Below are 16,733 nucleotides of genomic sequence, written 5' to 3'. Positions count from 1 at the left end.
CCATATCTTGGAGAGCATTCCCTAACTAGTTATGAGCTTTAAAGGGAAACTATATGAAAGCAGAACTTTTTATCTACCTTTTACTAGCTTTGTGACCTTAGGGAATTTACTTAACCTTCTTGTGCCTCAGTCACTTCACCTAAAAAATAGAGGTAATAATGATATCTATTTACCACATAGATTTATTGTACAGCTTAGATGATTTAACATGTATAAAACATTTAAAACATAGGTTTTCTGTGTGGTTTCAATGAGTTAACACATACAAGGCATTTAAAACAATGCCAGGCACATAGAAAGCTCTCAAGTCAGTTGATGTTTTTGCTGTTTTTTTGTTGTTGCTGTTGCTTCTATTCCTGTGCCATAATTTAAGCAATTTCTTAGTAATGAGTATTTAGGTTCTATAGAATTTTTACTATTACAAACAATACAACAATTTGTGTGTGAAGGAGAAAGGAAAAAACTATTTTTATTCCTCTATTATAGCCATCTGAATGCCATTCCGAAATGAAAAATAACTTTAATTTTTAAAATTTAATTTAATTAATTTATTTATTTATGGCTACATTGGGTCTTCGTTGCTGCGCACGGGCTTTCTCTAGTTGTGGCGTGTGGTCTTCTCATTGCGGTGGCTTCTCTTGTTGTGGAGCACGGGCTCTAGGCACACGGGCTTTAGTAGTTGTGGCTCTCAGGCTCAGTAGTTGTGGCTCGTGGGCTCTAGAGCGCAGGCTCAGTAACTGTGGCACACGGGCTTAGTTGCTCCGCGGCATGTGGGATCTTCCCAGACCAGGGCTCGAACCCGTGTCCCCTGCATTGGCAGGTGGATTCTTAACCACTGCGCCACCAGGGAAGCCCCAAAAAATAACTTTAAAAATTAAGTGTAACACTCCTTTCAATGTCCCCAGTGACATCTACATTGGTAATTACAATGGTTAGTTTTCAATTCATATCTTGCTTGGCTCATCCAGCAGAATCCATGACTCTATGCATAGTTTTATAAATATTCTGTGCATGTTTAAAATGTATATTCTCTAATAGTTTGGAGCAAAGCTATACATGTTCATTAGATCTAGCTATAACAAGCTCTGATATACAGTTGCTCAATAGAATGAGAAATTTTGAATTTATTTTTGCATCTGCTACTAAGGAAGAGCTGTTAAAATTCCATTGTTATAAATTTGATGATGTTTCCCTGTGATCCTACTAATTTTTGCTGTTTATGTTGAAGCTCTCTCTAAATTTTTATTATTTATTTTGAATTATTGTTTTTATTACTGTGTAAAACCCTACTCATCCCTTTTAATGTTTTCTGTGTTAAAGTCTATTGTATCTGACATTAACAAATATTAATATATTAGTAAAACATTAATATTTGCTTGGCATATATTTTCCTTTGTTTTACTTTCACCTTCATTTCCTCTAATTCTCTTATAAATAGCACATGACTAAAATTGTAAAACCTCATTATATACTATCTCTATAAGTGAATTTAATATTTTATAATTAACATATTTGGATTTTTCTATTTTTTGTGATTGCTATTTACCAAGTTATACCTTTGTCCTTTTCTTCTGTTTTTGTCTTTGTTCCTATGCAGTTTTATTTTCCACATTTTTCTGCTACTGTTTTGAAAAATAACATTAGATCATGTTTGATCTACAGTTACTCCTACATTTTAAAGTACCCTGTACTAGTTTTCTATTGCAGTTATAACAACTTCGACAAATTTAGCAGTTTAACACATCTTACAGTCTCCAAATCAGAAGTCTGAAATGGAACTTGCTGGGCTAAAACCAAGGTGTCAGCATGATTCTGTTCCTTCTGGAAGTTCTGGGTCAGAATCTGTTTCCTTGCCTTTTCCAGCTTCTAGAGGCTGCCTGGATTTCTTGACTCATAGTCCCCTTCCATCTTCAAAGCTGACAACTGCGTCACTTTGACCTTTACTTTCATCACCACACTCTTTCTCCGACCCTCTTGCCTCCTTCTTTCCCCGCACCCTGTGATTACATTAGGATCCCCTAGATAATTCCAGATAATCTCCCAATCTCAATAATCCTTAACAAAATCACACCTGCAAGGTCCCTTTTGCTGTATAACAGTCACAGGTTTTGTAGATTAGAACATGGACATAATTCTGTATACCAAATTCACTTGAGATGCTTCCAAGTTAAAAAGTATCTCTGGTCTCTTCTTGAAAAAGGCAAGGATATCAAACACTTTTAATCCAATCGCTTCCTTCAATCTTTCATGTTATTTTTATCTGACACTATAGAGGCATACCTCATTTTACTGTGCTTTGTTTTATTGTGCTTAGCAGATACTGCATGTTTTGCAAATTGAAGGTTTGTGGCAACTCTGCATTGTGCAAGTCTGTCGGTGCCATTTCTTCCAACAGCATTTACTCAGTTCATGTCTCTGTGTCACATTCTGGTAATTCTCACAATACTTCAAGCTTTTTTACTATCATTATATTTGTTATGGTCATCTGTGATAAATGATCTTTGATGTTACTACTATGACTCAGTGAAGGCCCAGAGGATGGTTAGCATTTTTAGCAATAAAGTATTTTTAAATTAAGGTATGTAAAATTTTTTAGACATAATGCTCTTGCACATTTAATAGACTATAGTATATTGTAAACATAACTCTTATGTGCACTAGGAAGCCAAAAAATTCATGTGACTAGCTTTACTGCAGTGGTCTGGAACCAAACCTACAATATCTCCAAGACATTCCTGTAATTCCATCTCAATTTTTAAAATCTCAAGTTAGACAGTTTTTTCTAAACCATTAGTGCTCATTTAGATTTGCCTATGTATTTGGCAATTTCTTTTCTCAGTAATCTCTGTATCATTACTTTCTAGAGAGATTGTTATTCTTTAAGTACATCCTTCAGTATCTCCTTCAGTGAGGACCTATGAATACTAAACTGTCCCAGACACTTTCCTTAATTCTCATTAGTTTGCATTCATTCGTAATGGAACAGTAGCTGACTGTAGAATTGTAGGTTGACTTTATCAGCCCTCAGCACATTGAAGATATTATTTCATTTTATTCTAGCATTTATAAAAATAGAAGTCTGCAATCACCTTGCTCTTCTTTCATTGATTTGGTTTCTGATTTTTTATTGGATGTAATTGACATGTAACATTGTTTCTGATTAATGTTAAGATTTCTTTTTGTCTTTGTAGTTCTGCAGTCCCACTAAGATGTGTCTAGGTCCTGAGTTTTTTATTTATCTTCTTTGGTACTTGGTATGTCTTTCAATTTGAAGATCCACAAACATACAAACATTCTAACCATTATCTATTTATCTAATTCATCTCACATTCTCTCTACTCTCTTCTCCTAGAACTCCTTTAGGTACATGTTTGCTCTTCTCATTCTGATGTCAATAACTCTCAAGCACTCCTTTGTATTTCCATCTCTTAACCACTTTAGGCAGCCTTCTGGGAGAATCCTTCAGATCTATCATCCAATCCATTAGTGCTCTCTTCAGCTGCATCTACTCTGATCTTCAACTCTGAAATTGAGATATTTAAGTACATTTTTTATATGTTTTATTTTCCTCAATTTTCAAATCACCTCTCTTTTCCAAAACACCTTTCTCTCACATTTTGAAATTTGTGTGTTTTTAATCATGTGAACATGTTTTTTTTATAATCTCTGTCAGTCTTTTAAAATATTCTTTTTCATGCTTCTTGGCTCTTACAGTGGGATATGTTGTCACTTTGTGGTTTGGAATCCTATTGTGAACTCATTTAGTTGTACTTTATTTGTGGTTGCCTTGTGAGGTCAAAGTTGAAAGAGGGCCCTTTCACAGCAGTTTTGCATATGCTTTCACTAATTGCTTCAATGTTGGATCATATTCATGGTAATGAATACCGAAAAGAGCCATTTTCTCCTAACATGGGTTGATGGCTGAGATAGAAAGAATGCTTCCTGTTGACAACCTGTGCTTGTTTGCAAAGCTTTTATACCAGATCCAACTTTTATTAAGGGTGTAGGTACCCAAGGGTTCTGGCTGTATACAATCATTTCAGTTCCCACTTTGCAAAGCCACGAAGTTTTTTCTTCATGTGGGAGATAAACCCAAGAACCCAGATTTTTAAGTCCAACAAACTCCTACCAGGACAACTATCACATTACCTCAGAAGCTTACTGCATTTTTTTTTTGCCAGAGCCCTCTTGTTTTTGGCTCATCTATGCATGTAAAAGGATTTTTATTGTATTTTTTCTACAATTCCTAGATGTCAAGGATGGGAACATTTTCTGATTATCTAGTCAGCTAGATTATCACATAATTAAAAGAACAGAACACAAACTGTGACCTACCATATAGTAATTAAGCATACTGAAACATATTTATTGTTAATATTAGATCTTAATATACATCGGCCTTATTCTATTATTACATTTTATATGATGCAGCTACTTTTACCAAACTCTTTAAGAGACTGAACTCCCTCAGTAAGATGTTCACATTGACCTCAATTGATAAAGTACTTTTTCAAAGCTATCCTTCTACAAATAGGGATTACATTAGTTATAAATTATTGTAAAAATTAGTGATTGGTACAATATTGTCATATTTCTTCCATAGGTTGGAGATGGAAAAAAATGTGTGGTTAGCCAAGGGTATGAATGAACTAGGGAGTGAAGTAATTTAACACCAATAATTAATTACTATAATTTTTTACTATTTCTTCAGGCAAATTTCTGACAAAGATGATTTCTATAAAACAGATATAGAAATCAACTCTTGATTACTAGAGTAAAGGGAAGAATGGTAAAGTCCAGATAAAGACGATAAAAATAACCTTAAATAATATGTTTTTAACACAAGGGATGAAATGGATTTATTATAAACTTAACTCATTTAAATCACACCCAACAGTTAGGAATACATTTACCATTCTGCAGTTAAAAATAACAAAACAATACAAGTATGAGAGTTTATCACATGAATTGCTTCATAAATAATTACTTGAAGATTTATTATTCCTTTAGGTCTCTTAGCTATGAACGCTTCTCCAGTATTTCACTAGGACTCAAGAAAGACAGAGACTCAGGCCCTTTTGTACATTATGCCTTCTCCCCTCCTTTCCTCACTTAACTCCACCTGTAAATATTTGGATTTGGTTTGTTGTAGTGGCCATGCTTTCTCCTGCCTCTCCTTTTATAATACATGTCGGAGATATCTTTGTTCTAGAGAAAGCCTACTGCAGAGACCTCTCATCTGACTGCAAGGAAGTGAGTCATCGCCCAAAATGCAATATATACAATGTAGTGTTACATTCTGCTGTCTACAGATTACTGTGTATTTCTAAATAAGATAAACAGTACATGTTTCCACTAATTTGTACAAATTTTAATGTTTTTCTCAAATATGCTGTTATTTTTTATTCTGGTAAATCTATAAACTAGTTAATCCATCTTGGATAATTGAAAATTGGGGCTATTATCACTTGATACATTAATCTTCACTCTATACAGAATCTTTTCTTTTATATACAGAAGGTATATAATCCTATCAACGTTGCTTGCATATGCCTTAAAAAATCTACTGTCCCAACTGAATGAAAGAAAAAAAGTTTAATAGAAAAAAATAATCAGATTGCCCATCAGCACTGAAAGGTCTTAAAATTTATGCCTTTTTGGTAAAAAAGTATCTTTCTGAAAATACATGCGAAAATTAGAAGAACAACTCAGAAAAATGAGGGAAGATGCACTCAAATTTTATCCCATAAATGTAACCACTCAAGCTACCCTATCTTAAACTTCTAAGTGAAACTAGTGGATGGCATTGCCTTCAATATTCAAGATACAAAACTGAAAACCTTAAGAATCTGGGCAAAACAGACTGCTCTTAATTAATCTTGTTCCCAGGATTATAATCAAAGGTTTTTTTAAAAAAGCTGAGTGATTCTTTGACAGCCACTGCAGTAGATTACCCTAACTATTGCCAACCCCCAGCATCTTTCCACTGGGAAAACCTCCTTCAAATATGTCGTATTTTCTGGTCACTGACTTCTAATCACAGAAATTGCACATATAACACCCCCTTCAATGCAAACACACATTTTCAGAGGATCTAAAGTAGACAGTATAGTAAGAGAATGTGAATGGCCCTGGATCATACAAACACAGGGGTAGAGATTACTAATGTCTCCTTCTTCACTGTTTTTCTTGATGCTTGGTTCTTTAGTTCTTCCTTTGATTCTGAGTACTACACAGAATCTTCTCCACTTATCAAAAAAATCCAGAAAGAACCTCTTCTTGTGCTCAGTGTTGGTCTCTGTGGCTCAAAACCAATACCAAATGATAACGGAAAATATACCTCCTGGTCGTGCAACATATTCAGAGTCTGAATATAATTATAGATGAAGAGGAATGGAAAAGGTCTGCTGACATTTTTGAAACAAGTAAAAGACCAGCTATATTTAGTCTTTCTCTGCATCAGATGATCTAGAAATCAAATTTATTACAAGGACACCAAGCCTAGTTGTATAGGTTGTACACTGCTTAATTCTAATGGTACATTTACATACACAACAACGTAAATGGCTCCCTCTACTGTTGTGTAGTGCACAAACTATACAATAGGATTCATTATGGGCTTCTTGCATGCCAAGCACTGGATAAGAGGAATATAAAGATAAATTAAAAAGGCTTCTACTCTGAAGGCAAAGAAGAGAATGACACACAATCACCTCTGTAAAACGTAAGGGGCCCAGGATCAGTGAGGAAGAAGCCTGGGGAATTGTATTAAATAATGGATAGTCCTATTTTGCAATTGCCTTTGCCAGCAAACAAATCGAGAGAGAAACACCCAAAACAGATGGTATTGAATAATATGGTAATGCAGAAAATTAAAGAACCACATAAAATCAAATCTTCACCTTAGGGCCAAGAATCACTGAGTGTAAAGTATATTCAGATGTAGAGGGAAAGGGATTTTTTGTGCTTTTTATAAATGTACGATACATCATATCAATGCATGAGGCTGCAAGATGACTTTGATTTACGTAATGTGAAACAAGGGACTTCATCTGTAACTAAACAACATGATAAAACTATGAGAAATGCACTGCTTATTGTCAAGGGCACTTAGAGTCCATCACACAGCCAATTTCTGTTCACTTAGCAAACAAATGAATAAAGCACATTTTTTCAAAAATTCAAGGTCTTTTATCCAAAAGCACTGGAAATACCTTTCAGTACAACTGAAGAACAAATTGTCACCAGCATTTAAAAACTTCAGATCAGACTGTAATTCTTAATCTTCAGTTCTTCAACTGTACACTTCTTTCCAGAGGACCAAAATAATGTAATCTTAATTTCATACATTCAAAGATTTTGAGGCGTAAGGGTGATAGAGATTTGCTTGCTGCCTAGACCTGTGATCATGTTGATTCAAATTCTCTCATTTTTGGCTCACTTTTGGCTCAGTGTGCCTGAAGTCTGCATCACAGAGTTTCATTATGTGAGTTTATGGAAATGATACTGTTAGACTTTGGCAACTGGGAAGGCCAATAAATTCTGCTTAACTTCTGATTTATACTGAAAAAAATGAAATGTAGCCTTTAATTTCCAAGAATGAAGATTCATCTGAGAATAAGTCTCATTGTAGAACTTTATAGTGCCTTGGGATATACCTATAAATGATTCATTCAAAAATTATTCTATTATTTGTATTAAATTAACGTATTTCTGCCATGTCTATATTTTATTAAATTTTCTATCTTACTTGCCAATGGCATTATTTTGAAACTAACTTTCAGAAGTATTGTACTGAAAGCATTTCAGTATATACTGAAAGGCAAAACTATCATTAATAAAATTAAATTCTAAATTAAAGAGTATTTACATGACATACAGACTCGTACCTTCTCTGTAATTTCACATAGAAATGTGAAAATTACACTAAGAAATCATGGAATTGACCGTTGGGATAAAGTGTTTTGTGTTTTTGTTACTATTAGCCCACAGCACTAGGTCAGCTTTAAACTATTTACTTCATTGCATCACACAGAACAATTTAAAAAATATATTCCTGCAGATAGGTTTGCATTTATACGAACATTATTCATTTTAGTTGAAATCAAAATTAATAGCTGAGCTAAAATCTCTTCCTACTCATGTGCTCACATAACATACAACATTTAATAAGGACCTAAGATGAGCATTCGCTAGAAACTAGGCTGTTTATGAGTTCAGTTTGTCAAATATGGATAAGACCATGGAATCCATGGAGATTAAAATTTTTATCTTATTTTTGATAACTTTCTTCCAAAGCTAAAGATCTGATAATCTATGTTTACACTAACTAAAAAGGGATTTTTCCTCAACTACTCAAACCATTCATTTAGACTTTCCTGATAAATGGTGGTAGGTCACTTAGAGATAAAACATTCCCTTTATTGGGCTAATTTTCACTATTAGGGCACTGGAAGCAGTGATATGGAGAAAAGTGATCCTCCACATAAACCTTAGCCCCACAGGTGAATAAAGATAGATTTATGTCAGTATCTATCAATATGTTATATATGTGTAAATCCTTTGACAGGTTTTTTTTTTTTTGTCTATTTTCAACCACAGATTTTTATTCCTACTGCTTTCCAAAAAAAACCAAAAAACAAAAACCAGAAGCAAGCTATTAAGCCCTATTTTAAGTCCTATTTATCAGGGGGCAAAAAACTGAAGTCAACATTTCTGCTAAAGGGTTTAGGAAGTGTACAAAAATCTTTTTTTCCATGAAACATGAAGTGGCTTAGCAAAACTATAGCAAATTTTGCCTCCCAAAACGTTTTTTCATTAGGTTTTGAGCAGAAGTCCTTTTTAGACAGTGAAGCTTTAGTTTTCTATCCATAAATAAGTGATACATTAGAAATAACAATGCTTTAATTTGTCTTATCTTTGAAAACCATACAGAGTACATATTTACGCATACAGAGGACATATTTAGTCCTCTGGTAGTAGTTCAAGTTTTGAAAATCTGAGGACAAATAATTATTTTATAAACTGACTTGATCCAACAAACTGAAATTACAAAACACAGGTTATTACGTGTTTTGCTGGAGAATGTTATCTAGAATATTCTCACGAATCCTAGATACTACTACCTTCAGTTCATTCTTTTAATATGTTACCCTAGCCTATGGGCAAACATGCAGTTCAACTGCATTTTATGAGCATTTGCCAATAATGGAGAAGATTATCTTTGTAAACACAAGAGCAAGTACCCTGTAATTATCCTAAATAAATACTAGTACCTGTTTACAACCATATATAGATAAAGATGTTTATACATTTTTCTCTAAATGTGAAAATTCAGAAAGTTACATAAATACATAGTCGTCACATAAATTATGATACTTCTATGCAGTAAAACAGTATGTCTGTTCCTGCCTCCAAATGATATAGACCAAATATGAGTTTGTTGGCTTCCTATTGCTGCTGTAACAAATTGTGTCAAATTTAGTGGCTTAAAACAACAGACATGTATTATCTTATAGTTCCAGAGGTCTGAAGCCACATATAGGTCTTACTGGACTAAAATCAAGGTGTCATCAAGGCTGCATTCCTTCTAGAGGCTCTAAGGTAAAATCTGTTTGCTTGCATTTTCTTGTGATTACATAGACCCATGCAGATGATTCAGGATAATCTCATCTCAACATCCTTTTATCACATCTGCAAAGCCCCTTTTACCATGTAAGGGAACATATTCACAGGTTCTGGGGATTAAGAGTGGACCTCTTTGGGGTATATGAGTCTCCCTTCCACAACAAATGACATGAAGATTTGCAAGACATAATGTAAAGTTAAAGAAAACAAACAAACAAACAACCAAACAGAGAAAACTGGGACTTGCCTGGTGGCGCAGTGGTTAAGAATCTGCCTGCCAATGCAGGGGACAAGGGTTCGAGCCCTGGTCCAGGAAGATCCCACATGCCACGGAGGAACTAATAAGCCCATGCACCACAACTACTGAGCTCATGTGCCACAACTACTGAAGCCCGCGTGCCTAGAGCCCGTGCTCCACAACAAGAGAAGCCACTGCAATGAGAAGCCTGCGCACCACAACAAAGAGTAGCCCCCACTTGCTGCAACCAGGGAAAGTGCATGTGCAGCAACAAAGACCCAATGCAGCCAAAAATTAATTAATTAATTAATTTTTAAAATATAGAGAAAACTGTGTATAGCATGAAACAAAGTTCATGCTATACACACACCAACTAAACATTGGTTACCTTTAGACAACTTCTACCACAGATGTTCATGCATTATTTTGGTGGTGGGGGAGAGAATTATTCTACAATATTTCCTAAAGAAGTACTTGAGGACAAGGGAATGTTTGGAATAGAATTTTAAGGGAAAGTAAGTATTATAAAATAGTATATAAAATGAGGACTTCAACTCCATGTTAGTGTTCTGTTCTGTACATGGAGGGGTGAACGTGCAGGTGTTAATTGTATTATTATTATTTTTTTAATATATGAAATACATCATACAACTTTTTTTTAAAAAGAAAATACTTGTGTTACACTGCTAGGGCAGGCTAGCAACAAGGAAGGTAATGATGAAGAGCAGTTAGGCTTTTAAAGCTTTGAAACATAAAAAAATATATAATGGATGCAGGGGATTCTTTATTTTCAGAGTTCTGAAGAGAAAAAATGGCATTGGAAATAAGGAATGAAATTAATGTCATGGTATTGGTAGGGCGAGACAAAACTTGCATGTAGAATATGCTCCAAATATTATAAATATATGTTTTTGGCTAAAGAAATATATAGAAATAAAACTGGAGAAATATACTTAAACATGTTAGCTGTAATTATTCCTAGGTAGTGGGATTATAAGCTCATGTTTTATCTTTATTCTTGGACTTCTCAAATTTCTATAATGTGTTCCATTTTTAATAAGAAGAGAAAAATATGAATCAGTACTCAAATTATGATTATCATCCACTTTAGTCTCAGAAGCTGTATTTCTAAAACCAACTACTGTGAGGATAAGGAAGAAGATTTTATCAGCTGAGAAATATATAAAAACCCTTTGTGGTTAATGCATTCTGAGAATCTAACTTCTCTGTATCAGAGTGGTGGGCAATACAAGTTAGAAGTTTGAAATAAGTCTATACAACAGCTTATGTGATCACAATTAATACTAGAGATTGTATACAGCACTAAAAATTCTTTTTTCAGAAATATTTAGTACTATAATAAAATAAAGTATATTTAAGAAGACTGTCATATAAAATTATTATAAAATATGACATATGACATTCAGGTTAAAAATTAAAAATGAGGTCTACATGTTCGCTGAAAATCCTAATCACTCGTTAACAGCATTATCTGCTACTCTATTATTTTTTCAAAAGCAATTCATAAAAAAAGTTTTGGTAGAGTTAAGTAAACTTTAATATTTGTTAAACTTATTCAAATAAAACACACTTAAAGCCATAAACAAGATAAAATTTAGTATAAGCTGATTTCTTAGAGGAGCCCCCCATAATAAAATGATTTTAAATAGTCTCTTTCCAAAGCTACCCTGTCATTCCGAAATGCCATTAAGAGAAACTCTACCATAAAAAAGATGCATGTTTTTAAAACATGTTGTAACAATTTTAACAATATAATTTAGCAGAGAGCTGAAAAAATACACACTAAAAGGATTAAAGTTTAATTATTTGTTAAATAACTTTAAATAGATTTAGACCTGTATTTTGCTTATAATCCTTTAGAAAAGACTAACATCTTTATATATAAGTGCTATTAATTTGTTTTTTCCTTCTAAAATTATTTAGTCAAGGATTATCTTATACATAATTAGACATGAAAATGATGGTGCCAGATTTTTGTCAGTCTAAACTTAGGTATAGTTTAAGTCATTGAACAATTTTTAGTGTTCTGTACATAAAGAAAGCTCAAAAATTCACAGGAATAAAGACAGTTATGCAGTACGGAAAATGTGTTGAAAGCTATACAGGAGCAAATGCCACTCTTATTCTTTATACTTAAAGTTATTTCCTGTGGCTCTTTTCTCTTGTCATAAACATACTGTATATAAACTCTCTGTAGAGAAACTGATAATATGGAGGATTCCTCCAACTAATCAAAGTATCAGATCATTACATTCTTAAAAAAATTCTTGGGGGTCACCATTCACTGGAATTGGCTGTGAACACCAATAGTGAGTCTAATAAATTCACAATGCTGTTCTTTACTCCATAAATGGGCATAAGACTAAAAGAAATTAGTTGCAGAAATACAAGCTAGAGTCAGAAAGTCTTCATGTGTAGTTCAGAAGAACAGAAACATATTTGCTCATGCCTCCTTCCTTTGTACATCCCGTTCCCTATTCTTTAATATTAGAATCAAAAGTGGCAAAATAGTAACTATTTTAATTGAGTATTTACTATGGGTCAGGCATTGTATTAGGTTATTTAGGTATATCATCTCTATTGAATCAGATATCCTGTGAAATGGTATTATCATACCCATTTTACAGAGGAAAAATTAATGATCAATGAAGCTAAACAATTTGCTAAGTCACACAGTTCGTAACTAGGCTAGCTGGGATTAAATGTATGTTTGTCTGCATTGTCCAACATACTTTTTATTATATCAGAATGTTTGATCCTCATATGCTTTGCTAATTTCCATTCATGCTTCAAACTTCCTTTTTATTTGAAACACTTTATAACAGTTTTCTGCATTTAATTTTGCTGTTCCTTTTTCTAGGTCTTAATAACTATGACCCACTTAATTTTCTCATCATTTTTCTACCCATCAACCTGCTTAACTCTGAGGAAATGAAATGAGATGATATCTATATTAACCTGAAATAAAAGGTAATAATCTTCTGGCTTATTATTTCTTTTTTAAACATTCATATATTTGACCATTTGAAAAAGTTAAATACCATTCCATTTTCATTATGTAACAAATATCAGACCTTATACAATAACAGAGATTGGGATGCAAGTTAGTCCAATATAAATTATTTAGAGACCCCAAAAGGCCTGGTTCAGGTTGTTCTCCAGGGCCACCATGACTTCCATAGCATCCAGAGCTTTACCCCACTCATCTTGGGGTATGTCCCAGTGGAGGGAACAGCCTCCACACTGGTTTTGCATCTTCAAGAGATGCCAGGCACCCTCGAGCTTCTCTTTGGCTAACTTTCAGAAGAGGTGACCAAAGCCCTCTGGAGTCCCACTGTCACATTGAAATAGAAGCCCAGAAAGAGTTTCTATTGACGAGGAGTGGGCTCCAAAGCTGAATGCTAGTGGCCTGACAACAAATGCGAAGTGTTTTGAGTAGGGTTATAGATAAGATGGTGGAGGAGAAGGTCTTGAACTCACCTCCTCTCACAAAAAAACCAAAATCACAACTAACTGCTAAACAACCATCGACAAAAGGACTGGAACCTAGCAAAAGAGATATTCTACACCCAAAGACAGAGAAGAAGCCACAACAAGATGGTAGGAAGGGTGCTTTCATGATACAATCAATTCCCATACCCTGCAGGTGGGTGACCCACAAAGTGGAAAATAGTTATACAGCAAAGGTTGTCCCACACAAATGAGAGTTCCTAGCCCACGTCCAGCTCCCCAGTTTGGGGGTTTGGCATTGGGAGGAGCCCCCAGAGCATTTGGCTTCGAAGGCTAGCTGGGCTTGAACACAGGAACTCCACAGGACTGGGAAAAACAGAAACTCCATTTTGGAGGGCACACACAAGGTCTCGTGTAAACTGGGACTCAGGGGAAAAAGCAGAGACTTCATAGAAGCCTGGGTCAGACCTACCTGCTGGTCTTGGAGGGTCTCCTGGGGAAACAGAGGGTGCTGTGGCTCACTGTGGGGACACAGACACTGGCGGTGGAGGTACCAGGGAGTATTTATTAGCATGAGGTCTCCTGGAGGCTGCCATTTGCCATGAAGACCTGGCTCTCCACCCAACAACCTGTAGGCTCCAATGCTGAGACACCTCAGGGCAAACAACCAACAGGGTGGAAACACAGCCCCACTCTCAGTAGATAAGCTGTTTAAGTCTTCCTGAGCCCACATTGCCTCTAAACACATCCCTTAACATGGCCCTACCCACCAGAGGGACAAAACCCAGCTCCACCCACCAGTGCAAAGGCACCAGTCACTCCCACCAGGAAGCCTGCACCAAGTCTCTCAGACCAGCCTCACCCAACAGGGGGCAGACACCAAAAGCAAGAGGAACTACAATTATGAAGGGTGCAGAATGGAAATTGCAAACACAGAAAGTTAGACAAAATGAGATGGCTGAGGAATATGTTCCACATGAAGGAACAAGATAAAACCCCAGAAGAACAACTAAGTTAAGTGAAGATAGGCAATCTAACCGAAAAAGAATTCAGAGTAATGATAGTAAAGGTGACCCAAGATCTCGGGAAAAGAATGGAGACACAGACTGAGAAGATACGAGAAATGTGTAATGAAGAGCTAGAGATATAAAGAACATACAATAACAGAAAGTGCTGGAAAGGAAAAACCTACAACCACAGATACTCTACCCAGCAAAGCTCTTCCTCAGATTCAACAGAGAAATCAAAAGCTTTACAGAGAAGCAAAAGCTAAGAGAATTCAGCACCACCAAACCAGCTTTAAAACAAAAGCTAAAAGAACTTCTCTAGGCAGAGAACAAGAGGCCACAACTAGAAACAAGAATTATGAATGGGAAAGCTGACCAGTAAAGGTAAACATACGGTAAAGGTAGGAAACCATCTGCACACAAATATGATATCAAAAACAGCAACAGTGAGGAGAGTACAAATGCAGAATATTGGAAATGCATTGGAAATTAAGAGACCAGCAACATAAAACAATCTTGTACATATATAGACTACTATATCAAAAGCTCATGGTAACCACAAACCAAAACTCTACAATAGATATACACACAAAAAAAGAAAAAGGAATCCAAACACAACACTAAGATAGTCATCAAATCACAAGAGACGAGAACTAAAGAGGAAGGGAAGAAAAAAGACCTACAAAAATCCAAAACAATTAACAAAATGGCAATAAGAACATAAATATCGGTAATTACATTAAATGTAAATAGATTAAGTGCTCCAACCAAAAGACATAGACTGGCTGAATGGATACAAAAATAAGACCCATATTCATGCTTTCTACAAGAAACCCACTTCAGATCTAGCAACAAAAACATACTGAAAGTGAGGAGATGGAAAAAGGTATTCCAGGCAAATGGAAATCAAAGCTGGAGTAGTAATACTCATGTCAGACATAAGGGACATTAAAATAAAGACTGTTACAAGAGACAAAGAAGGACACTACATAATAATCAAGGGATCAATCCAGGAAGATATAACAATTGTAAATATATATGCACCCAACATAGGAGCACCTCAATATATAAGGCAAATGCTAACAGCCATAAAAGGAGAAATCAACAGTAACACAATAATAGTGGGAGACTTATAATACTCCACTTTCATCAATGGGCAGATCATCCAGACAGAAAATCAACAAGGAGACACAGGCCTTTAATGACACATTAGACCAGATGGACTTGATTGATACTGATAGAGCATTCTATCTGAAAGCAGCAGAACACACATTCTTTTCAAGTGCACATGGAACATTCTCCAGGATAGATCACACTCTGGGCCATAAAGCAAGCCTTGATAAATTTAAGAAAATTAAAATCACATCAAGCATCTTTTCCAACCACAATGCTATTAGATTGGAAATCAACTACAGGAAAAAAAAAACTCTAAAAAACACAAACACGTGGAGGCTAAACAATATGTTACTAAACAACCAATGGTTCACTGAGGAAATCAAAAAAACCTAGAGACAAAATGAAAAAGAATACATGACGAAACAAAACCTATGGGATGCAGCAAAAGCAGTTCTAAGAGGGAAGTTTATAGTGATACAAGCTTACCTCAGGAAACAAGAAAAATCTCAAACAGCCTAAACTTACAGCTTAAAGCAACTAGAGAAAGAAGAACAAATAAACCCAAAGTTAGTAGAAGGAAAGAAATCATAAAGATCAGAAACAGAAATAAATGAAATAGAGATGAAACAAAACAATAGAAAAGATCAGTGAAACTAAAAGTTGGCTCATTGGAAAAGATAACAAATTGATAAACTTTCAGTCAGACCCATGAAATAAAAATGAAAAGGGTTCAAATCAATAAATTCGAAATGAAAAAGGAGAAGTTACAATGGACACCACAGAAATACAAAGGATCATAAGAGACTACTACAAGAAACTATATGCCAGTAAAACTGGACAACCTAGAAAAAAGGAAAATTCTTAGACATGTACAATCTCCCAAGACTGAACCGGGAAGAAATAGAAAATATGAACATACCAATCACAAGTAATGAAATTGAAACCGTGATGAAAAACTCACAACAAACAAAAGTCCAGGACTTTTGCTGGCTTCATGTGCGAATTCTGTCAAACATTTAGAGAAGAGTTAACACCTATCCTTCTAAAACTATTCCAAAATATTGCAGAGGAAAACACTCCCAAACTCATTCTATGAGGTCACCATCACCCTGATACCAAAACCAGACAAAGATACCTCAAAAAAAGAATATTACAGACCAATATCACTGATGAACACAGATGCAAAAATCCTCAAGAAAATACTAGCAAACCAAATCCAACAATACATAAAAAGGATCATACACCAAGATCAAATGGGATTTACCCTAGGGATG

General features: G+C 35.0%; 1 protein-coding gene across 1 annotated transcript in view; it reads right to left on the bottom strand.

Moving 5' to 3' along the window:
- The window catches only part of ADAMTS19 (ADAM metallopeptidase with thrombospondin type 1 motif 19), a 288,773-nt gene that overhangs the window by 182,564 nt on the left and 89,476 nt on the right, over nt 1-16,733 (bottom strand). The gene's annotated exons all lie outside the window — the stretch shown is intronic.

Source organism: Balaenoptera musculus, chromosome 3, assembly GCF_009873245.2.
Source record: "Balaenoptera musculus isolate JJ_BM4_2016_0621 chromosome 3, mBalMus1.pri.v3, whole genome shotgun sequence".
Lineage (NCBI taxonomy): Eukaryota > Metazoa > Chordata > Mammalia > Artiodactyla > Balaenopteridae > Balaenoptera > Balaenoptera musculus.
Note: the sequence above shows the minus strand (reverse complement) of the source record. Positions and strands in the feature narration are given on the sequence as shown.